The 21,169-nt window shown below is 37.3% G+C and overlaps 1 protein-coding gene and 1 non-coding gene across 8 annotated transcripts in view; one reads left to right on the top strand and one right to left on the bottom strand.

Moving 5' to 3' along the window:
• CTNNA2 (catenin alpha 2) overlaps positions 1 to 21,169 on the top strand; it is a 1,132,931-nt gene that overhangs the window by 112,994 nt on the left and 998,768 nt on the right. The window lies entirely within an intron of this gene.
• On the bottom strand, positions 16,495 to 16,597 carry LOC132022903 (U6 spliceosomal RNA). The gene has a single exon (XR_009405791.1). It is a non-coding gene; the product is annotated as a U6 spliceosomal RNA (small nuclear RNA).

Raw genomic sequence — 21,169 nt, 5'->3', positions numbered from 1 at the left:
ATAATCGTGATGTCATGTTGGTAGCTTATGTAATAAGAATGACACTTTATGTCCATGGTTTTCTACTGAACAACCCATTATCCCAGTCTAATCATGAGAAAACATCAGACAAATCTTAAGTTAGGGTTATGTCTACAAAATACCCAACTAGTACTCCTCAAAATTCTCATCAAAAATGAGGAACATTGGAGAAGCTGCCACAGCCCAGAGGAGCCTAGGGAGTTACGATGACATCCTGGAAGGGATCCTGGAACTGATAAAAGACCTTACATAAAAATGAAGGAATAAATAAAGTATGTACTTTAGTGCTAGCAAATAAACAAATAAACAAAAAAGTTTCCTTAAGAATGTTGAAGTCTTTGTAATTTTTTCAAATCTTTACCAATGTACAATATGAATTTGGGGAATGAATCTATCTTAGTATTTAAGAAATAGTTAGTGATATGGTGGCTAGAATTTTTTATTTTCTTCAATTTCCAATTTCATGAGTGAGATCTTGTATTTTTGCATCCCTCTTTTGTATCCCCCCCCTCTTTTTACTGAAACTTTCAGTCTTTTAAGTTGGATGCATTAGACTCAGAAAGCACTGTATGGAAAGAACATAAAAATCCTTAAAGTAAGGAGAAAAAACTTATTTCATGATCATTTAAACTGTGATGAAAATATGAATGTTTGATAAGTGACATTTTTAACATCCTTCTCAGCAAACAAAAAAGAATACAAATAGCAATGGTAAGAAAACATTATTTTTCAATTGGTATATTAGTCAAGAAAAGCTGAATGCTTAATAAACACTCACCCACACCTCATTTTAGTATATTCCAATGCAGGCATGTTCAACACAAGCATTTCTATTTGGGTGACTGTTTATTGAGGTGCCTTAGAGACCTCGCCACTTTCTATTCATGGCTCATCCATCCCCTAGCTCCTTGGCATCCTTTCTTTCTGGCATCCCAGCAAGAAAGGAAGTAGGTGTAGGGGAATGTCCATGCTGGAGATTTTTTGTAGCCAAGTCTGTAGAGGATACCTCACTCCCACTCATATATAAACTAAAAGTTCTTGTATAATAGAAGGAGACTAATTTTTAATGAGGCATTATCCTTTCTTAGAATAGCATCCCTTTTTATCTGCCCACTAATTCTGTAACTCACCAACAACTGACTGAGAGCTAGGACTAACAGTAGTTTAATAAATATTGTTGCAAAGCCATCTTAATAGGTTTTTATTGTTTTGAAATAAATAAGCCTTTGGGGGGTAATTGTAGGAGATAGATTCTTGTGAATTGTTGGCTATCATCATTTTGTTTTTTACAAGAGCTTTTGGTTGTTGTAGAGCTAATGACGGTGTATTAGCTACTGTATACAAAGAGGCTATCCTGAACCTTGTGCGTGTACTTGACATTTTTCTTTTTTTTAAAAGGTTTTATTTATTTATTTGACAGACAGAGATTACAAGTAGGCAGAGAGGCAGGCAGAGAGAGAGGAAGGGAAGCAGGCTCCCCGCTGAGTAGAGAGCCCGATGCAGGGCTCCATCCCATGACTCTGGGATCATGACCTGAGCAGAAGGCAGAGGCTTTAACCCACTGAGCCACCCAGGCGCCCCACTTGACATTTTTCTAATGGTGAGACATTTGTGCTCATCTACATCCTGTGTAGCTGACTGCTGCATTCCAGGGAGGCTTACCAGCATTATCCATACAGACTCAAGCATGAACAACAACAAAAGCAAGTAGTCCTTGAAGAGTTTTAACCAGTGACTTAGGAAAGAAAACAGTGAGCCAGGTTAACCAGCCTTCTATGCTTCCAAGATCTTGTAGAGTCTCTCCCTTCCCAGTTCAACCATTCCTTCTATTCTAAGTAAATGCTAATGATAATATCATTCTAATATATCCTAAGCCTGAAATGTGCATGAATCTGGACATAAACAATCTCATAATCATTATAAACTTAACAAGTTCTGTCTTTTATATGTGATTTTTAGGTTCAATATGGAGATAGGGAAAATTACTAAAATTATTAGGATGTAGACCTTTAATCTTAAGTAACTCATTTCCACTATTATAGACAAGTATGCAAAAAAATTAGATGCATAGGTATAGTCTACAAATAAATATTGTGTGTAAATACACACAATAAAAATATTTAAATAAATATTTATAAATTGATAATAGAAGAAAAGCAAAATTAGTTTAGGCTTAAAAATATATGAGAGGGCTGAAAGATTAATCTCACCATGTTTTTAGATTGCTTCCAGTTTTGCAATAAATGTTATTAGAGCTTTGACAAAAACTGGACCAATCCATGGTCTCAGGCACATTCTTAATAGTAGCTCCATAATTTGACTTTCCTTAGTTGTGAAAGAATTCTTGAGCAGTACGGAAGAGATCTCCCTCCCCACACTCCCTCTCTCTCCTTCCTCACTTGCTCCCTTCCTGTTTTCCTTACTTTCCTTCTACAACTTTTCAGGGGAACTCCCAAAATATGTTTTATTTTTTTTTTTTTTCCCATAGCAAATGTGAGGGAAGCTCTAGTCAAGTCTGGTTTATAAAAAGAAAAGATTATTCTCTGATTTCTGGGGGAGGATAGACAGTTTTAAACAGAAACAAGAAAGAGATTGGGGATTCAGATGGATATGAAAATAGCTATATTCATTAAGTAGAGCTATGCAAACAGCTGTAAATTTGGATAATAAGCAGGGGAAGATATTTGAATTTCATTAGGCTTTTTTCTTCTACAGTTAGCAAATATCTCACCTTCTAAAATTACTTCAATTGTGATTCACCACAATAATCATGTGATTAAAATTGAAGAATGTTTACCAGGTGAGGAAAGTTGATGAAAGGAGCCAGGAGAAGGGTTTGGGAAATGTGAAAAGAAGAGCAACTCAGGGAACACATTGCATTTTGGAAGATATTTTAGGAAAGGTAATGTGGGGGAGGATTTCAATCAAGTAACTGCTATTGGTTCAAGACTAGCATAGGGAAGCTAAGTCACCAGGATGTTTTTGGTGGTGAGCGTTAATTAGTTAATTCAATCAGTATTGATTCGAAATCTATTGTGCTTTTCCTTCTGCACCAGATCCTGGGAGAGTAATTGCTGGGGACATGGTTTCTGTACTCAGGGCATATACTCTAAAGGAGAGATAGAAATAAAAATTAAGTGTAATTATGATGGGAAGTATGGAGTACTGTGGAGTATTAATGTGTGGATATGTGTGTGGGGGTGGGGGAAGGGATTTCTGACTCAAGCTGGGCATGGGGTCAGCTCTGTGACCCTTGTTCTTGCTTCAGGAGCAAGTATGCATGAAATTACAGTGGAGCGTGATTATTATCCTTATGGCAAAATGTGCCATCTGCACTGAGAGTATATGAGAGTTTCAAGTTCATTCTAGATGAATGTGTCAGGGAAGGTACTCAAAAGGAAAAGCAGAAACCAAATCTGGAAGTAGAAACCAAGTCTGGAAGAATTAGCAAGTCTGCAAACTGACATATTTGAGAAGCCAATCTACAGTTCTTTTGAATAGAATATCAAAAGTTAGGAAATAACTTTAAGTAAATTAAGAATTGCTACAGTTTAACCTTGGTGGAGTGGTATTATAAAATGAGATACGCAGAAAGGGTGAGGCTAATCAACAAAGGATCCTTTGGATCATATAATAGAGGCTCAATTAACATTTGTTTAATGTGTAAGTAATGGATTGTGATATGATCTTTGCTATAATTGAGAAGTGGAGGATTGTACCTCTTAAAATAAGCTCTTATAAATGAGATACCTACACTTCTTTTAAAATATATATATGTGTGTGTGTTTCTCTCACTGAGGGAGTAGGTCCATATTCGTGGGCTGAGAAATCAGTGTACTGACGCCTGATGAGTGATTAAAAAATATAATAAAATAGAAAAGAGCATCTGAAAAAGTAGCTGCTATGAAAGTAGATATTTCAGTTGTATAGATTATTTGCTCTTAACAGTAGAGCATCAAACTATAACAAGCAAAAATTTATAGAACTACTAGGAGAAATAGATGAATCCACTCTCTCTCAGAAAGGGGCAGATATAGCAGACAGAAAATAAGTAAGGACATACTTGAACTCAACAATACCATCAATTAACTGGATATAATTGAAATCTATAGTCTATTTCATCCAACAACAGCAAAATACATATTATTTTTAGGCTCACATGGAATATTTGCCAAGATAAACCATATTCTGGGCCACTAAAGATACACTAACAAATTTAAAACAATAGAAATCATGCAGTATTTGCTTTCAGACTATAATGGAATTTTAAAAATTCAAAAAAACAGAAAGATGACTGAAAAATCCCAAAATATGTGTGGATTAAATAGTACACTTTTTAATGATACATTGGTCAAAGAAGAAAGAAAATATTTTGAAAGAAATGAAAATGAAGATACAACTTATCAAAATTTGTGGGATGTAGTGAATGCAGTGTTTAGAGAGAAATTTGTGTCATTGAATCTATATATTAGATTCTATATATTAGAAAAGAAGAAAGATATAAAATCAATAATCTAGGTTTCCACCTTAGGAAACTAGAAAAAGAAGAGCAAATCTCAGTTAAATCAAAAATAAAATAAAAGAAATAGTAAGAGGGTGTCTGGGTGGCTTAGTGGCCTTCAGCTCAGATCATGATCTCAGGGTCCTGGGATCGAGCCCCGTTCTTGTTCTCTGCTCAGCGGAGAGCCTGCTTCCTCCTCTTTCTCTCTCTGCCTGCCTCTCTGCCTACTTGTGATCTCTGTCTGTCAAATAAATAAATGAAGTCTTAAAAAAAAAAAAGAAATAGTAAGAATTAGAGCAGAAATCAATGAAATTGAAAATAGAAAAATCAGTAGACAAAATCAATGAAACCAAAAGGCAGTTCTTTGAAAGATCAATGTATGTATTAAATTTTAAAACTTATCTGCAAAAAACAATATTAAGAGAAAACAACCCATAGACTGGAGGAAAATATTTGCAAAACCGAGATCTGATAAATAACTCTTATCCAAAATACACAAAGAACCCTTAAGACTCAATCATAAGGGAACAAACAATCCAAATAAAAATAGGCCAAGACCTTAATAGGCATTCATTAATTGTACAGATGGTGGATACATTTATGAAAAGATACTCCACATCATATGTCATCAGGGAAACGTAAATTGAAACAGCAGTGACATACCAGTACAAGCCTATTGGAATGGCCCCAGTCTGGAAGACTGAAAACACCAAATGCTGGTGAGGAGGATGTGGAACAGTGGGGACTCATTCATTGCTGGTGGTGCTGCCCAATGGTGCAGTGGCTTAGGAAGATACTCTGGCTGTTTCTTAGAAAACGAAACCTACTCTCACTGTAGGATTCAGCCATTGCACTGCTTGGAATTTAGTCAGAGGAGCTGAAAACATATCTACAAAAAAACCTGCATAAGGATGTTTATGACTGCTTTATTCATAATTGCAGAAACTTGGAAGTAACCAAGGTATCTTTCAGTAGATGAATGGATAAGGGAACTGTGATACATCCAGGCAATAGAATATTGTTCAGTGTTAAAAGGAAATGGATAGGCCATGAAAAGGTATGGAGGAAACTTCAGTGCATCTTGCTAAGTGAAAGAAAGCCATCTGAAAAGACTACATTATGATTCTAACTATTTGGCATTCTGGAAAAGGCAAAACTGTGGAGAAAATAAAAATACCAGTAATTGCAGGGAGGGGAAAGGGGGAGGGAGGGAAGGGAGAGGTAGAGTTGAATAGGTGAAGCACAGGGCATTTTTAGGGCAGTGAAAATTCTCTGAATGATATGTATATGTCATTATACATTTGTCCAAACTCATAGAATGTTCAACACCAAGAGTCAATCGTAAGGTAAACGATGTTATTTGGGTTATTATGATGTGTCAGTGTAGTTTCATCCTTGGTGGAAATATGTACCATTCTGGTGAATGAGGTTGTTAATGAGGTTGCATTGGTGGGGGACAAGATGTATGTAGGAAATCTCTGCGCCTTCTTCTCAATTTTGTTGTTCATCCAGAGCTGCTCTAAAAAATAAAGTCTTAACGAAAAATAAAATAAAATAAAATATACCTAAATTAAAGTTAAAGAAATATTATACATTTCCTTAAAACCCTAAGGTTAGCAGTATTCATCCAATATTATTATACAACTAATGCAGAATGAATACAGTCTTCTACTTTTCTTTTTCTCTTTTAAGTATGTGTTAGATATAAATATTCCCAGCATAAGGATTGTGCCTTATTTTCTGTATAGTGGGAAATGCTTTCATCTTCCAGGAAATGGAGATGTTTTAATTTGCGTCATTTTCTAATTTATAAGCCTATAAAAATGTGGAATAAATAAAAATGAGTTTTCTAAGTTAATAAATGCATGCAGACACTGAATTATTGATTTAACTGATACATTAATTTTAAATGTCTCCTGTATATCAGTCACTGGGCTTGGTTCTGGGAGTGTGAAGATGAGGGAGACTCCGCTTATCTGAGGGAGGGACACATAAATATAGAATTAATGAGTAAGTACTTGTGCCATATACTCAAAACTGCGTGATGTGAAACAAAAAACATGGAATACAGAAAACAACATGCTTTTTTTGAGTCATGAAAGAGCAGTGGGTGTTTGTCTACTGGGCAAGAGAGAGGCAAACAGAAGGTACAGTTCTGCATAACCCTATGTGTGTAGGTGGGCATATGTGTCCTAGGAATATGGAGTTGGTGTGCGTATGTGTGCATATTTGGAGTACTGTGGAGGTAGGAAAGGTGTGGGACATGAGCGTGCATCAGGAAAGCACAATGCAAGGGCCGTGAGGGTCAGTGTGGACAGCTAGGCAGAGCTAGATGCTGAAAAGCCCTGTGTGTTAGGAGGTGACGGCAAATGGCTGAAGGACAGGGAGGAGGACAACAGCAGTCTTGTTTAGAACATTTGCTCTGGAGACCCTTAACGCTAGGCAACAAATTGAGGGTTGCTAGAAGGGAGGTGGTGGGGAGGGTGGGGTGACTGGGTGATGGGCATTACGGAGGGCACTGGATATAATGAGCACTGGGTGTCCTATGCCAAATGATAAATCACTGAACTCTACCTCTGAAACTAATAATACTCTGTATATTAATTAATTGAATTTAAATTTAAAAATGTCAAGGGGCACCTGGGTGGCTCAGTGGGTTAAAGCCTCTGCTTTCAGCTCGGGTCCTGGGATTGAGCCGCGCATCGGGCTCTCTGCTCCATGGATAAGCCTGCTTCCTCCTCTCTCTCTCTGCCTGCCTCTCCGCCTACTTGTGATCTCTCTCTGTGTCAAATAAATAAATAAATAAAATCTTTAAAAAAAAATGTCAAGAAGAAAAGATTTGCTCTGGGGGGAGTGCGGTGGGTTAAATGGAGAGATGACAGAGGAGGGAGACAGAGATTATACTAAGGAAATTTTCCAGAACACATAGATAAATACTCTATCAATAAAAACCTTCCATGTTTCATACATTTTTGCATAGGTCCTGAATGTGATTCTGAGTTCAGTGAAGATGTGTAGTTTAGATGTAGATTTTCCAAGATCTCCTGTTCTTTGCTCTTATCTTCTGTGTACCTGCTCCTCTTCAGAACTGCTTCAGATGTTCTGGGGGCTGTAGCTCGGGGAATGTATTTTGGCCTTACCATCTTGTGAGAGCACCACTCCAACATGAAGGAAAGAGTTACAAACTTGCTTCTAAAGATATAGATGGTTTTGCCATCAAATAAAGAATGTGTTGTTTCAAAGAAACAGATTTCTTCCAACTCTAAAAAGCCTGTGGTTCTTAATTATTTCAGCAGCAGCTTCCCGTCTGCCTTAAGTCACAAAAACAAGTTAGCATGTGATTCTGAGGAGGGAAGCAGCTCCAGAGTCGTCTGAAATATGCCAGAAGGGTTCGACACACACAGTAATAAGGCTACACACATCCATGTTCTCAGAGCTACTTTAAGGGGAAGTTTGTGGGATGATTATCATTCTGTGAAAACCCGGTTCACCACTGCCTGCCGCCTCCTCCTAGAAACACATTTCCCGTGGGTGTCTGACAAATCTGGTTGAAGAGATAAAGTGCAGTTTTGCTATTACGAGCCTGGTTACATCCTAACGGCAATTCCATCACAGGTTAAATTCTATCTCCATAAACATATGGTCAGTCCCCCTGTTGTATCATGGCACTTCTCTATTAAATCTTATTTTCCATTGTTGGTATGAAAATGGAATTCCACTGTAGTGTACTTAGACAGTTAATCTTGTGTGTGTTTAATGATTTACAAGTTTTTCACTTAAGTTAACTCCTGGTCCAAACATATTCAATCCATGGTTTATGTTTGGAGTCTATTGTTAGTTTATTTAGTGTTTTACCTACACACTGTGAAAGTGTTAACATTTCTTGCTCAAGGTTTTTGATACTCTTCAAAACATGCTGTTCGATACAGACATTATACTTAATGAGGGGAAACATACTGTTCCTCGAATAGCCTTGACACTGTGCCAGATCATAAAGATGTTGTAATATGTAATGACGAATTCTTTGCTCAATAAAAATGACTGTATATCTCCATAGCATAGACTTATTAAAAATAGAATATTCATTTTAAATAATTTGAGAAGTCCTTCTGCAACTTAGTTGATATTTTGACTGAGGTTTTTCCTATTTCAAAAACACATCTAAAAAATTAATCTAAGATTGATGATATTGCTTAAAAGGTGGTGAAGTTGTCAGCTGTGGAACAAATTCGTTTTTTCTTTATAAAAATTTTTTTTTGAAATCTAAGTACATAGGGGCGCTTGGGTGGCTCAGTGGGTTAAAGCCTCTACCTTCGGCTCAGGTCATGATCCCAGGGTCCTGGGATCGAGCCCCACATCGGGCTCTCTGCTCTGCAGGGAGCCTACTTCCTCTTCTCTCTCTCTCTGCCTGCCTCTCTGCCTATTGGTGATCTCTGTCTGTCAAATAAATAAATAAAATCTTAAAAAAAAAAAAAGAAATCTAAGTACTTAGGCTTTTAAAGAATTAATAAGGTTTCTCTTAAGAGTGGCCCAGATTGAATTATTTTTTTGTTTCATAGAAGCAGTCCAAGTTATTCCTGCTGATTTCTCATTTTAGCCATGACTACCACTTACTTTGCTGTTAAGCTATTTTTCCCTGACGGAATTTTTCTTCTGTAGCTTTTAGATAAACTCTGACTTTCTATTTTCCACTATCACCAGAGTCTTTATTAATTTTACTTGCTTCAACTTCACAATAAAAATCTTCTCATGAGTTCTTACTCTCTTGCCTTCTAGGTAATAGCTTTCCTCCTCTTTTCCCCTCTCTTAGGTTTATTCAGAAACCTAACAGCTCTGCCTTTGGAGTAGTCATGTGCATGGTGAAGGAGGTCATAAAAATTGACAGAAGCCGATCAGTGTACTGGAAACCCCACATTGGTTTCCCTTGGCACAGAGAACAGAGTCCACATTTTCGCCCTTGTTCTGTGAACCCTCCTGAGACCTGCCCTTTCCAGTTCGCACATTCCCTCTTCCCCTACACCCATCTGTGTCCCAGCCACACTGGCCTCTGTGCAGTTTCCAAATATTGTGAGCATACAAAAATAATGAGAATTGCGAGAATTATGTTTTATAAATGAGGTAAATTATTGGAAGTTGAATTTCAGAGGCAAAACATATGAGAATTAAAGTTTTTAATTCAAAAAAGTACAGTACCAGCTTCCTCTCAAAACTATTCGTGCAGAAGAGTGAAGAGTATTTGTTCCCAAAACTGTACTGATGCTCTTTCAGAGGTTTTGATCTGGAGCACAATTTGGTGACCCCCCCCCCTTTTTTTTTTTAACATTAGGAAAAACTACCTTTGAGTTGATTAACTATTTTTTAAAAATTCTTGAGCACTTAACCCTTTGGCGTTATAGCTCCCGGAACTGCCTTCTGATGCCTGTTCTGGTGATGACAAGGCCAAGCAAGTGGTTATGGGAGTGGAAAGCTGGAATGGAGAGAAGGAAAAGTCAGAGACCTGGCAGATGGTTTAGAAACAAGGACTTTGAGGCCATCAAGAATAATACCAGAAGTTAGGGTAGAAAAGAATGTTGCCAGATCCTGGAGGTATCAGTGACCCAAGTGGATCGAATTCCAGGATCTTGATAGACCAGGAAGGAGGAGAGGCTGCTAAAGGGAAGCGCACTTGGCATCTGCTTGTACATACAGCATGACATACAGAGGTTAATGCCATTGAAAGGCATTTTAATTTTCTGTATTTTATGATGTTTTCACATCTTGGTGCCTTGCAAGTCCTGGAGAGACTGTTCCTTTCAGGGGTAGCAAATTCCTAAGGAAAAACAGTTTGCCGGGAGCTTGCCTTTCAGATGTATACCAGTCACTTCAAAGCCCGTATCTGCCTCCGTCTCTTTTAACTCACATATCAAGCCCCCATCTCTCCTGCCCCAAATTACCCTAGGACCAAGTACCACACAGCTAGAGACCACACCTGTAGTTCAGAGCCTACTGAAATTATCCATTCCTAAACGCACTCAAATTTACCTATCCTGCCTGACCCATGTCTTCCCTCCAAAGCCACAGTAAAGGCTCTGGGACATGCTCTTCTCTTCTTCCCTTTCTGCCTCCTGACTAACCCTGCTGCTTCCCCATGTGGCCCTACAAGGTAAAGAGACATGCCTCTTCCTCTTGGGAACTGTGAGTAATAAATCTTCTTTCAATGGCATTAACCTCTGTATGTCATGCTTCAGTCACCTGTACGTATTAAATCCCAGGCACATTGACAACAACGAGGAGATCCTGCATGTGTCTACCTATAAAGAATCGGGCAGGAAAATTCAATAAAATGGCCTCCTGTGCATCTGTTATAAATAGATAGTACAGAAACACATTAGCATTGAAAATGGTTTACTATATGAAAGACACAACAAACAAAACAGATTGTTTAAAATCGTGCACACGCTGAACCCAATTTTAAAGAAAAACTTTCAACATACATAGTAAGGAGACACAGAAACAAATAGTCTGTCATAAAATATACGCCAGGGTGGAAAGGGTGGAATTTTATTATTTTTTTTCTATCTGTATTTTCTAATGCTTTCCCAATTATGATGAATCATCTTGTATGATTCAAAGTCTATTTTAAAAGTGGTGTCACTTACCCAACTTTTGCCTCTTTTGGGTATTAGAGCCTTGGTTGTGGTGACAGAAGAGCCACTGATTCTGGGTATATACACAGTAAACAGTGCTATATGAGTAGGCATTCAGCTTTTTTCTAGAACCTAATATTTGTTTTTAAAAAGATTTATTTATTTAGGGAGAGTACGAGAGAGCGTGCACATGCAAGAGTGGGAGGGGGAGGGGAAGAGTGAGAGAATCTCAAGCAGACTCCCTGCTGAGCACAGAGCCCAGTGCGGGGCTTGATTCTAAGACAGTGAGATGATGACCTGAGCTGAAACCAAGAGTAGGGTGTTTAACTGACAAGCCACCCAGTCACCCGGCCAAACATATATATTTTTTGTGGTTGGGGGGATGGCTGAGTTTTTCTCTAAACTGAGAATTACGTACATTTTACTGTATACATCAATAGATAAAGTATGAATAATCTGTAGTATATTTGGCTAACAATTTCTACTTCTTCACTGAAAACTGGTTAAGACCCGACACTGTGCAGGCTGTTTATTTTTCTGGTTGTGCGCTTTTCATCTAGGTTGTACGATCTTCTTTTGTCCCATGGCATGTTTTGTTTTGGTTTTTTTCCTGCTGCATTTTGTCAGGGCCCCGAGTTTCTCTGGTGTATTTTCTCAGCATTCCCTATAAGCATATTCATTTTGGAGGTTTGCCTTTCTTCCCATATGCTGTGCTCAGTATGCTATTTGCCTTATGTGTTAACTCCTAATTTTGCTTTTATCTTTCTGTTCCACCAAATAGCTTTGTTGATCTGGGTGTGTAGTCCTGTGTGTATTCTGTCTGCTAGCTATATGCATGTTAGGATCAGTGTCCTCTACACCCATGAGAGGAATATTTCACCCTGTTTGTGTGGGTGGGGTCATTCATACTTGGAGTTCAAGTTGAAATGACCTTCTAACTGTTCAGGGTCTCAGAAACACTGCATATCTCCTAGGCAATGGTACATTAGCATCATTTGCTATTGTTACCATGGGGTTGTTACATAGCAAATCAGTTTCATATACGCAACGCAACCATTATAGATAGTAGAGGAGTTGGTGGCACTTTTTACTGAATATTTAGGAGAGCTTTAGGTGGTTTTGTTTTAGAATATGCAAGAAATCCCAGCTTTCAAAGAACATGAGAGGATTTAATAAACTGGAATACTATTTGTGACATGTGAAGTTTAGAGCACCTTAATGCCTTCCTCTTACTTCCTTATCTACTCTGTAAAGGTGAGGGGGGTAACAGTAGGCTCAAACCAGAGAATTTGAAATGCTGTTTGGTTATTTTCTAAGTAAGGTCTGAGCCACTTCTTCATCCTCCTGGATTTATTGAAGCAGTACATAGTCTGGTTTTCCAAATAGTTGTTCGTTTTGTAGTCTCTTGATTAAAATAACAATTTTTGGTAAATTATGATTTGTAGGAACGGTGGCATATACCACTGAGGATAGATTTGTTTTATATCCCTTGAATTGTTCTTTATGCATGCAATTTACATGTTTTAAAACCCTTGTAATTTTCATGTTTCAGCTGACTATATAGTCAAGGTTATATATTTCTTGACTGTGAAACAATTACAGTGGTTTCAGATGCACATGTTTTTCTTTCAAGTTTAGATCTCTCTACTATAGTATAGATCTCTCTACTATGAGCCAAATTTAATTCCTTTGAATAAAATATTTTAAGTTTTTTTTTTATTAAAGCAAGAATTAGAATGATTATCATTATTTATAAAAAAATCACTTAATATAAAAGGAACCCCAAAGAAATTATAATCACTCTGTAAAGTTGAAAATAGGAAACACTTAAAAATTCATGAGTATAAAATAAAATATGCTTCAATAAAAATTGTGTGCAAAGCCAATTTGTATTTTAGAGCAGAACTTGGAATGTTGTATAAGCATTTAAACAGTTTTCCAAAACAGAAAATTGTAGTTTACGTAAACAGCCCCAAAGTAATGATAAATATATTTCCTCTAATTAATCAATAAATGTCTAACGAGGATCAATAGTGGGTTCAGCATTATGCTTTTAGTTTGCTGCTCACCTGGGGAGGTGAATTCTTCAAACTTGTGATGGTAGGTGCAATCCAAAATCCAATTCATGTGGCCCAAGGTACGGCACACAATTAAGGGTTATCATAATGAATATGAGTAATATTTCTCAAAAGGATCATTATGGCATTTTGGGTGGGGTATTCTTTGTTGTGTAGAACTTTAACATTGCACACCATTAACCCTGGTCCTGTAGAACTCCACAATGATCAGGACATCTAAAATGGCCCCTGGAAAATATTTCTGAGTGATACAGCCCCTCATTGAGATCTGCTGGCAAACTTTTTTCTGTGAAAAGCCAGATACTAAATATTTTCACTTTTGTGGGCTATGCAATCTCTGTTACAACTACTCAACTCTGCTGTTATAGCAGGAAAGCAACCACAGACAATCAAAAAAAGAGTGGCTGTGTTCCAGTAAAGCTTATTTATGAAAGTACTTTATGGGCAGATTTAGCCTACCACTTATAGTTTGCCAGCCCCTTCATATGTAGGGCAAGTCCATGGATTTCAACACAAGGAATGCTATTTGAAATTAATCAGTAGTGGTTTATCCATCAGATGGATTTTGGCTGCAAATAATATAAAATCATATCTACTCTTTCTAAAGACAGGATGGTTTCAGTCTTGGCTAATAGAATGTATTATTGTCATAAAAGACCAGAGTTCCTTCCTTCCTTTCTTCTACTTGATATCCTCAGCTGTTAATATTATCTCCCCCCATTGTCAGAAATGAATGCAATAGTGTCACGTGTAGTTAAAATAGCATACAGGGGGAATAACGTGTCTGCCTCTTTTCAGGAAAACCTTTCCTGGAAGTCCCCCAAGTGACTTGGAATTCCACATAATTGCTATGGCACCATTATAATTCTCTTTCCTGGATTGGAGGAAGATCCAGACAAACCTGTGGATACATGCTATTTGAATCAATTGAGCTTGTGTTTAAGAGAAAGAACAGTAGGCTATGAGGGAGTTAGTAGAAGAAGATGTCTGTGAGTTGCAGTATTTTTCATATTAATTATCTTCTGTTTTAAATATTTCTGTCTTCAGTGTTACTTGAGAAGCCATTAGTTTTCCTCTGTGTCCCCTCTAGTCAAAGGAGCATTTTTTGCCTGCCTGTCTTTGGCCAGAGAAGAGAGAGGAGTATAGACCAAGGTCCATTGATGACAGGTAATTTCTCTTCAGTACTGACGAGCCAGTATAAAGCCATGCTCTCTTGTTGTGAGATCAGTAATACCAGTGTACGAAAGATAGTATTTAAATTTAGTTACCAAAGCTTACTTGGTAGTCCTTAAGGGACATCTTAACTTAAATAAGCCCCCTAGTAATCATATGTAGTTAGTATATTATCTTGTTTGTATTACAAGAACTGAAAATAATTTGTTGAGAAGCATTCTCATGGAAATCTTATAATTATTTATTTTAGTGATAAAGGGAATACAGAAGACCATCTGGTTCTTTCAGACCTGTAAAGGTGCTGCCCTATAATTTCAGATGAAGCAGGTGATTTGCCAAGAGAATCATTTGGGTGGCTGGAAGATAAAGATATAACTTAGAAACTCTTTTTTCTCACCTGATGTGCTGTGTTCCCTGCATTACACATGGCATTCCTGCAGCAAAGTACCAGCTTAAAAGACCTTATGCTTGTCAGTAAGAATGGCTGTAATTCAAGGTCTGAATTTTTTCCTGGCATTCTTCCTGAATTTTGAGGTCTTTAAGCTGTCCATATAGGGGTTGAACAAATACCCTTGGATGTCCTTGTGTTTACTTTAATGACTTTTGAAGAATTACACTGTAGTATCTCATGGGTAAATTTGTTCAAGAGACCTTGTTTTGTATCTCCTTCTCATCACATCAGCTGGGAAATGGTTGCCTTTTGTATGCCAATCATTTACTTATAGGTATATTCAAAAAAATATTAAATTCACAATCCTTCCCTCAAGGATCTCCACATTCTACTGTGAAAAAGACAAGTGAATGAACAATTAAAATATAGTGTGATTTATAGCCCAGTAGAGGGAAAGAAATGTGCTCTGAGAGCAGGTGTGGGTCTGGGCAGGTCAAGAAATGAAGCCCAAGTTGAGTCTCAAAGGATAACTGAGACTAAATCAAGTTAAGAAAATAGGGAAGGAGGTTTTTTTGCAGATGGAGTGACATGAGTCGAGGCTTAGAGGTGTCAGAGAATATGGAATGTTTGAAGAATAGCTAGCAGTTCATCAAGTCCAGAGTTCAGAAAGACTGAAGATGGATGCTGAGTAATAAGTCTATACTGGAGGACAATAAGTATAATTGGAACTTTATCCTTAGGCAGTGGGAGTCATCAGAGGCTTTTCAACCCAGAGTGACATGATATAATTTATATTTCGGAAAAACCACTAAGGCTGCAGAATAGAGGGAGGGATTCAAGGGGGCGAAGAGGAACGGCAATGACAGTCAAGAGGCTGTTGCAGTGACCTAAAGAAGAAATGAGGAGAGCCTCGATTAAGGCAGTGGGGACAGACGAAAAAAGAAGTGATGTTTGTGAAATATGGGAGATAGAATTATTTTAGCCTTGAGCTTTTTGATCCAGGAGGTAAGAAAAAGGAGAGGAATTTAAAATGACTTCTCCATTTCTGACAGGGCTTGATAGATAGTGGTTCTAGTCATTGACATATGTCTAAAGGAGTTGGACCAATTTGGGAGTGGGGAGAGGATGAGTTCACCTTGAAATGTTTGGAAACCTAGTAAATGATTGCATGGGGGAGGATGGAACTCACGCAGGAATTCTGAGCTAGAAAAATAGAGTTGGGAGTTTTTAGCATCATGTAAGCCGCTGACATGAATGAGGCTGCCCAGAGACTGTGTGTTGAAAACAGACTAAGAACAAGGTGCCAAGGAGGGTAGAGAAAGACCAGGTGAGAGTGTTGTTCTTGAAGCCAAGGAAAGAGAACATAATAATACTATTAAATACTGCTGAGAGGTCCAGTAGGGTAAGAACTGAAAAGGGATCACTGGATCTTTCAAAGTGATATATTTATTTTTATTTAGGTAAGAAATATCTAATCATAATGTAAGTTGAAATATATGTGTATGTATACATACATATATGGTGAAAACATGTATATAGATACAGATATAGACAGTGTGTAATTTAAGAATTGCCCTAAATCCCATCGCCCAACATAACTACTGCTAAAATTTTGAAATATATATATTTCCAGACTTCTTCTATATGCAAATATATTCTCTATATCCAGATATGTCTATATATAACAAAATGAGTTCCTACTATAAAAATATGAAACACTGCATGAATTTGCTTATCATTCTTGCCCAGAGACCATGATAATCTTTTCCACATCTTTCCAATTTTAGTATATAAGCTGGAGAAGCACATGGTGTCCATTGAATTAAGCAACTAGAAGATCATTTGTAACTTTGCAAGGCAGATTTCAGTGGAATGGTGAGGGCAGTAACCAGATTGTTGTGGGATGGGGAATGGGTAGGTAGTGAGAAAATGGAAAAAGCATCCTAGACCACTCTTTCCAGAATCCAGGCTGTCGGGGCACAGGAAGTACAGAATGCCAAGAGAAGAGTACGATAGAGAAGGGTGTTTTTGTTTGTTTGATTCTGTTTTGAGGGGGTTTTATTTTTGTTTTTTGCTTGGATAAGAATTTTCACTGACTTGAAGGAACCAGAAAAGGGGGATAAATTGAGAATACAAAGGATAGGTTGCGATTCATAGAATAAAGCCCTAGGAGGCAGGAAAAGATGAGATATAGGAAGGTGGAAAGAAGCCCCATCTTACAGTAAGGCAATTGGGAAGGAGGTGAGAGTGGAAAAAATAAATATATTGATTAGCTTGCAGTGATTACCTGAGGTAATTATGGTCACCTTAGAATGAAATGGATCATACCTACATATATTCAGTTATTTGCTGAAGACTTTTGGACATGCATGAACAAAGAACTGCCATATTGGATCCTGATATCCACTTGTATCCTAAGAGTGGTGCCAAGAGATGCATGTTAGAAAGGTCTAGTTTTCTCTGACAAACTGAAATGTCAGGAACATTTCCCCAAATGTTTTAGTTACCTTACATCATCTATTTGGGATCTACTATCCGTGTATTTCTGTGAAGCTTCTTGAAGATAGATTTTCTTAACTTGTCTGTCCCCTGGGACTTAACTACCTGCAAAGTAAAGTAGTTAATCTAGGGAAGTTGCATTGAATGTTGGGAAAAAAGATTTGGAACAAATCTTGGTTAAATTCTGTTAACCTTGGGATAATGACTGAGCATCTTGTGCTTTAGTGCCCTTATCTGTAAAATGGGGATGTGATCATATTGACCTTAGAGAAATGAGTGGATAGCATAAAGTGTTGTACGTGAAGTCCCTGAGGAACAGCTATTCAGCCTGAGTGATCAGCATGTTCTGGTGACCTCACCATTGCTATCTTGGATACATCTTGTCTCTCCCAGTGATCGAGGGCTCCCATTCAGTCCAGCACACCAGGATTTGATGATAGGAACATAAAACCATAAATAATGATAATAAACTTTTGCCAGTGGTTAGGTGTTTTCAATGAAGACGTTACTGTTGTGAAATGAGGAACTAAGTGTAAAGAATTGCTACCTCACAATGTGCAGACTTAACAGAAACCCATATGCACTTCCTAAATGCTGTTGTACATTTTATTTTTGTATTTGCAAAAGCATATCACCTGAGGTGTTTTTTGGCTCATAAGCACATAGTTAGGCTTGTGACCAGAAAGGAAACCTGGTTTATTGTATCTATTTTTCACATAATATTTTCTTTATCAGCAAGTGTAATAAGGGGATTTATCAGGGGCATGTATGCTGAGTACCACAGGTGCTCAGGTATCAGTTCTTGCTATAAAAGAATTCTAAGCAAATATGATTGCTATATGTGTTATGACTTTTCAAGACTGACAATTCAATAGAAAGGAGCAAGGATAACAATGCAAAGGAATTATCTCCCATTTACTATAGTTCCCCCTGAATGCACAACACTGTCTGCTCACATTAGACCTGGTGAATAAGCCACTTCTGCTTGGGAGACTGAAAGAGATGGGGGGTAGAAGACTTCGATAATTTCTGAGTTTCTGCAACTTAATTCCTTATTAACTCACCAGCATATGTGTAAATTTAACTTTGACTTTTAAAATACAGTAACTCACTAGAGCTAACCTAAAAAATGCAAGTCCTTGAGTACTAATTAAGTATTCTTATAATCACTTAACAATTTAAAATGGCTCTTACCTAAATATCTGCATTTTTTTTGTATCATATCTTAATATTATGATTACTTTGTTTTCTTGACTCTCTCTTTGACTTACTGGGATGCTTTTTCATAATCTGGTTCCTGTTGGTTTTGAGTACTTTTGTGGCAGCAAATCAAAGAGGAATTAATTATTTCCCCATTTTTCTGTTGCACAAACCATTCAATATTGCTCCATTGGTATGTACAAAATTTGGAAGTGCTGTTTGTTGCCTCTCTGTCTCCTAATCAAAGTGCCCTGTTGAAATGGGAGGATGATGATCTTAGAGATGTGCCTTCTCAGCTGAGCTCACCTCTGAGCACTCCTTTTGAGGAATGGTTTCTGTTTTTACATTCTGACAAGCTAAAGCAGTTTTCACCTCACACCAATGAGCATTAAGCAAGTCTGAAACACCTTGATGTTTCCCATTGCTTCTGTCTGGGCCTTGTACTCTCTGGGTGGTTAGTAGACATGCATGGAATGAATGGATAGATGATCAAAGATAGAAGGAAGGAGGGACTGGAGCATGTGAGATTTCTTTCCTATAATAGTGAAGGCATTCTGAGGGGGGAAAATCACTTTTAGTTTAGTTTTTCAGATAATTGGCATCTAAAGTGATGTGTTCTCAGTTGAAAAACCCTGCATAAAAGCATCAGTATTGTTATTTAGGTATCCTCATCTTTTGTGTGTGTTTGTGAGGCTTGAAGTTGGCAAAGAATCAAGTCCATGAATCCTCATAGCATTTTTATTAAATACCCAGCATTGTGCTAATCATTATGAAAGGGGCAGAGTCCCTGTCCCTGAGTGTATTAGGAGGACAAAAACTTGTATAAAGCAAATAGACAACAATATAGGCAATTTGTGTTCAAATTAAATACTGTGTAGTAGGCATTCTAATTAGATGGAATACAATGGAATTCAGGAAATGGCCAAGTCACGGGACCTTTGGGACAAAAGGTAGTTTGGGTTGGTGAAGAGAAGGAAGACTTCCTAAAACATATTGTGGTCCTTACCTGTAGAGCTTGCACAGTCCTTTGCAAAAAACTCCTCCAGTGGATCTTGGCAGTGAATGAAATATCAAAGCCGACCTCACTGGTTTGATGAAGGAAACCCCAAGATTCTTTCTAAACAAAAATGTTTTATTATTAAAACATAATAACTAAAAACTAGTGATACAGTTAAAATAAGCACTGAAACCGTATTTTTAAATATGTAAATTAAAAGAATCCTGAATATAAATCATGTTTTCTAAACAACACCAAAATATTTCTTGTTTTAGGTTGCTAGTAAATACAGAGAAAAGAATATCTTTGTAAAATGTGTCTAGAAGATAATTTAAACTCTATTACTCTCTAGGAAAGGGACTCTACCATTGAAAAGATTTTTAAAATGATAAAAATTTGAAAAAAAAGGAAAAAAAGATAATTATCTAAATCTTGTTTTATATGTGCCTACCTAATCAAACATTTTTGAAAGCTTATAGACCAAACACCCTATTTATTCTATAGATGATGGAAAAGAAGTAGGAGGCATCTGGGTGGCACAATCAATTAAGTGTCTGTCTCTTGGTTTCAGCCAGGTCATGATCTTAGGGTCCTAGGATGGAGTGCCACACTGGACTCTACTCAGCATGGAGTCTGCTTGGGATTCTCTCTCTCTCTCTCTTCCTCTGCCCCTCCTGCTCATGCTCTCTTTCTCTAAAAATAAATACATCAATTAAAACAAAGGAAAGAAGTAAAACATTGATTTGTGTCCTAATGAATTTATAACAAAGTGGGTGATGTAAAAACTAATGTCCAATTTTTAACAATGAGTCACTTTAGAAAAAAGTAAACTCTTGTGTCACTGACTGTACACCCAGTAGCAGTTTAGGGGTTTGGGAAAAAATGAAACGGGAAGATGTCAATATTTGCATACCGAAGATGAGAAAGAGGGTGTTCCAGGTGGGGACTTCAGAAAGTGGCATGAACCAGGTGTTACAATGTGGTCCACACCTGATGGAAACAGATTTTTGCTAAGGAAATAAGATTCAGTAGACCTGGGTCAGAAAGTGGAGTGCCAAGCCATGCTGCAAGGGATTTGCAAATCCTTGGGGAAGAGAATGAAGCAATCATTTTGGTCTTTTAGAAAAGAAGTATATCAGATGATTGGTTTGGACTGAATTATATTAAAGAGACTGAAGATAAAAAAGAGTAGTTTGGTGATTATTTTGCTCTAATCTGAATATGAAATGTTGAGATTCTGGTGATGATAAGAGTTATATAAGCATTGCATATGGAAGTCTAATTTACAGGAGTTTGGAAGGACATAGAGTCAATCAGTTGCCAAAGAAGCTGTGTTCCTGTTAAATAATTTGAAGTTACTTATGGACTATAGAAAGATACTTTCTCAAAATATCTTATCTAAAATATTAATAGTCTTATTCTCAGTGTTTGGAATCTACTTCCCAAATCTGTATTCATTGTTTCTGAATGATAATAGGTAGAAAAATGTTTCCCTTTGGTCAAGTGTATTTTGTTTAGAAAAACTGAGTCCTTGTTGGGGACTTTGGAAACCTAACAGAGCATACAGAATAAGCAGTGCCTACCTGAATGTCACGTATTTTTATACCCAAATGGAAAGCAAGCCATAATTTAGGAGTAGATTGAGTTTCTTTTTCCTCTAAAATGAATTTAAATGATGAGACT

The sequence above is a fragment of the Mustela nigripes genome, chromosome 7, assembly GCF_022355385.1.
Source record: "Mustela nigripes isolate SB6536 chromosome 7, MUSNIG.SB6536, whole genome shotgun sequence".
Taxonomy (NCBI): Eukaryota; Metazoa; Chordata; class Mammalia; order Carnivora; family Mustelidae; genus Mustela; species Mustela nigripes.
Note: the sequence above shows the minus strand (reverse complement) of the source record. Positions and strands in the feature narration are given on the sequence as shown.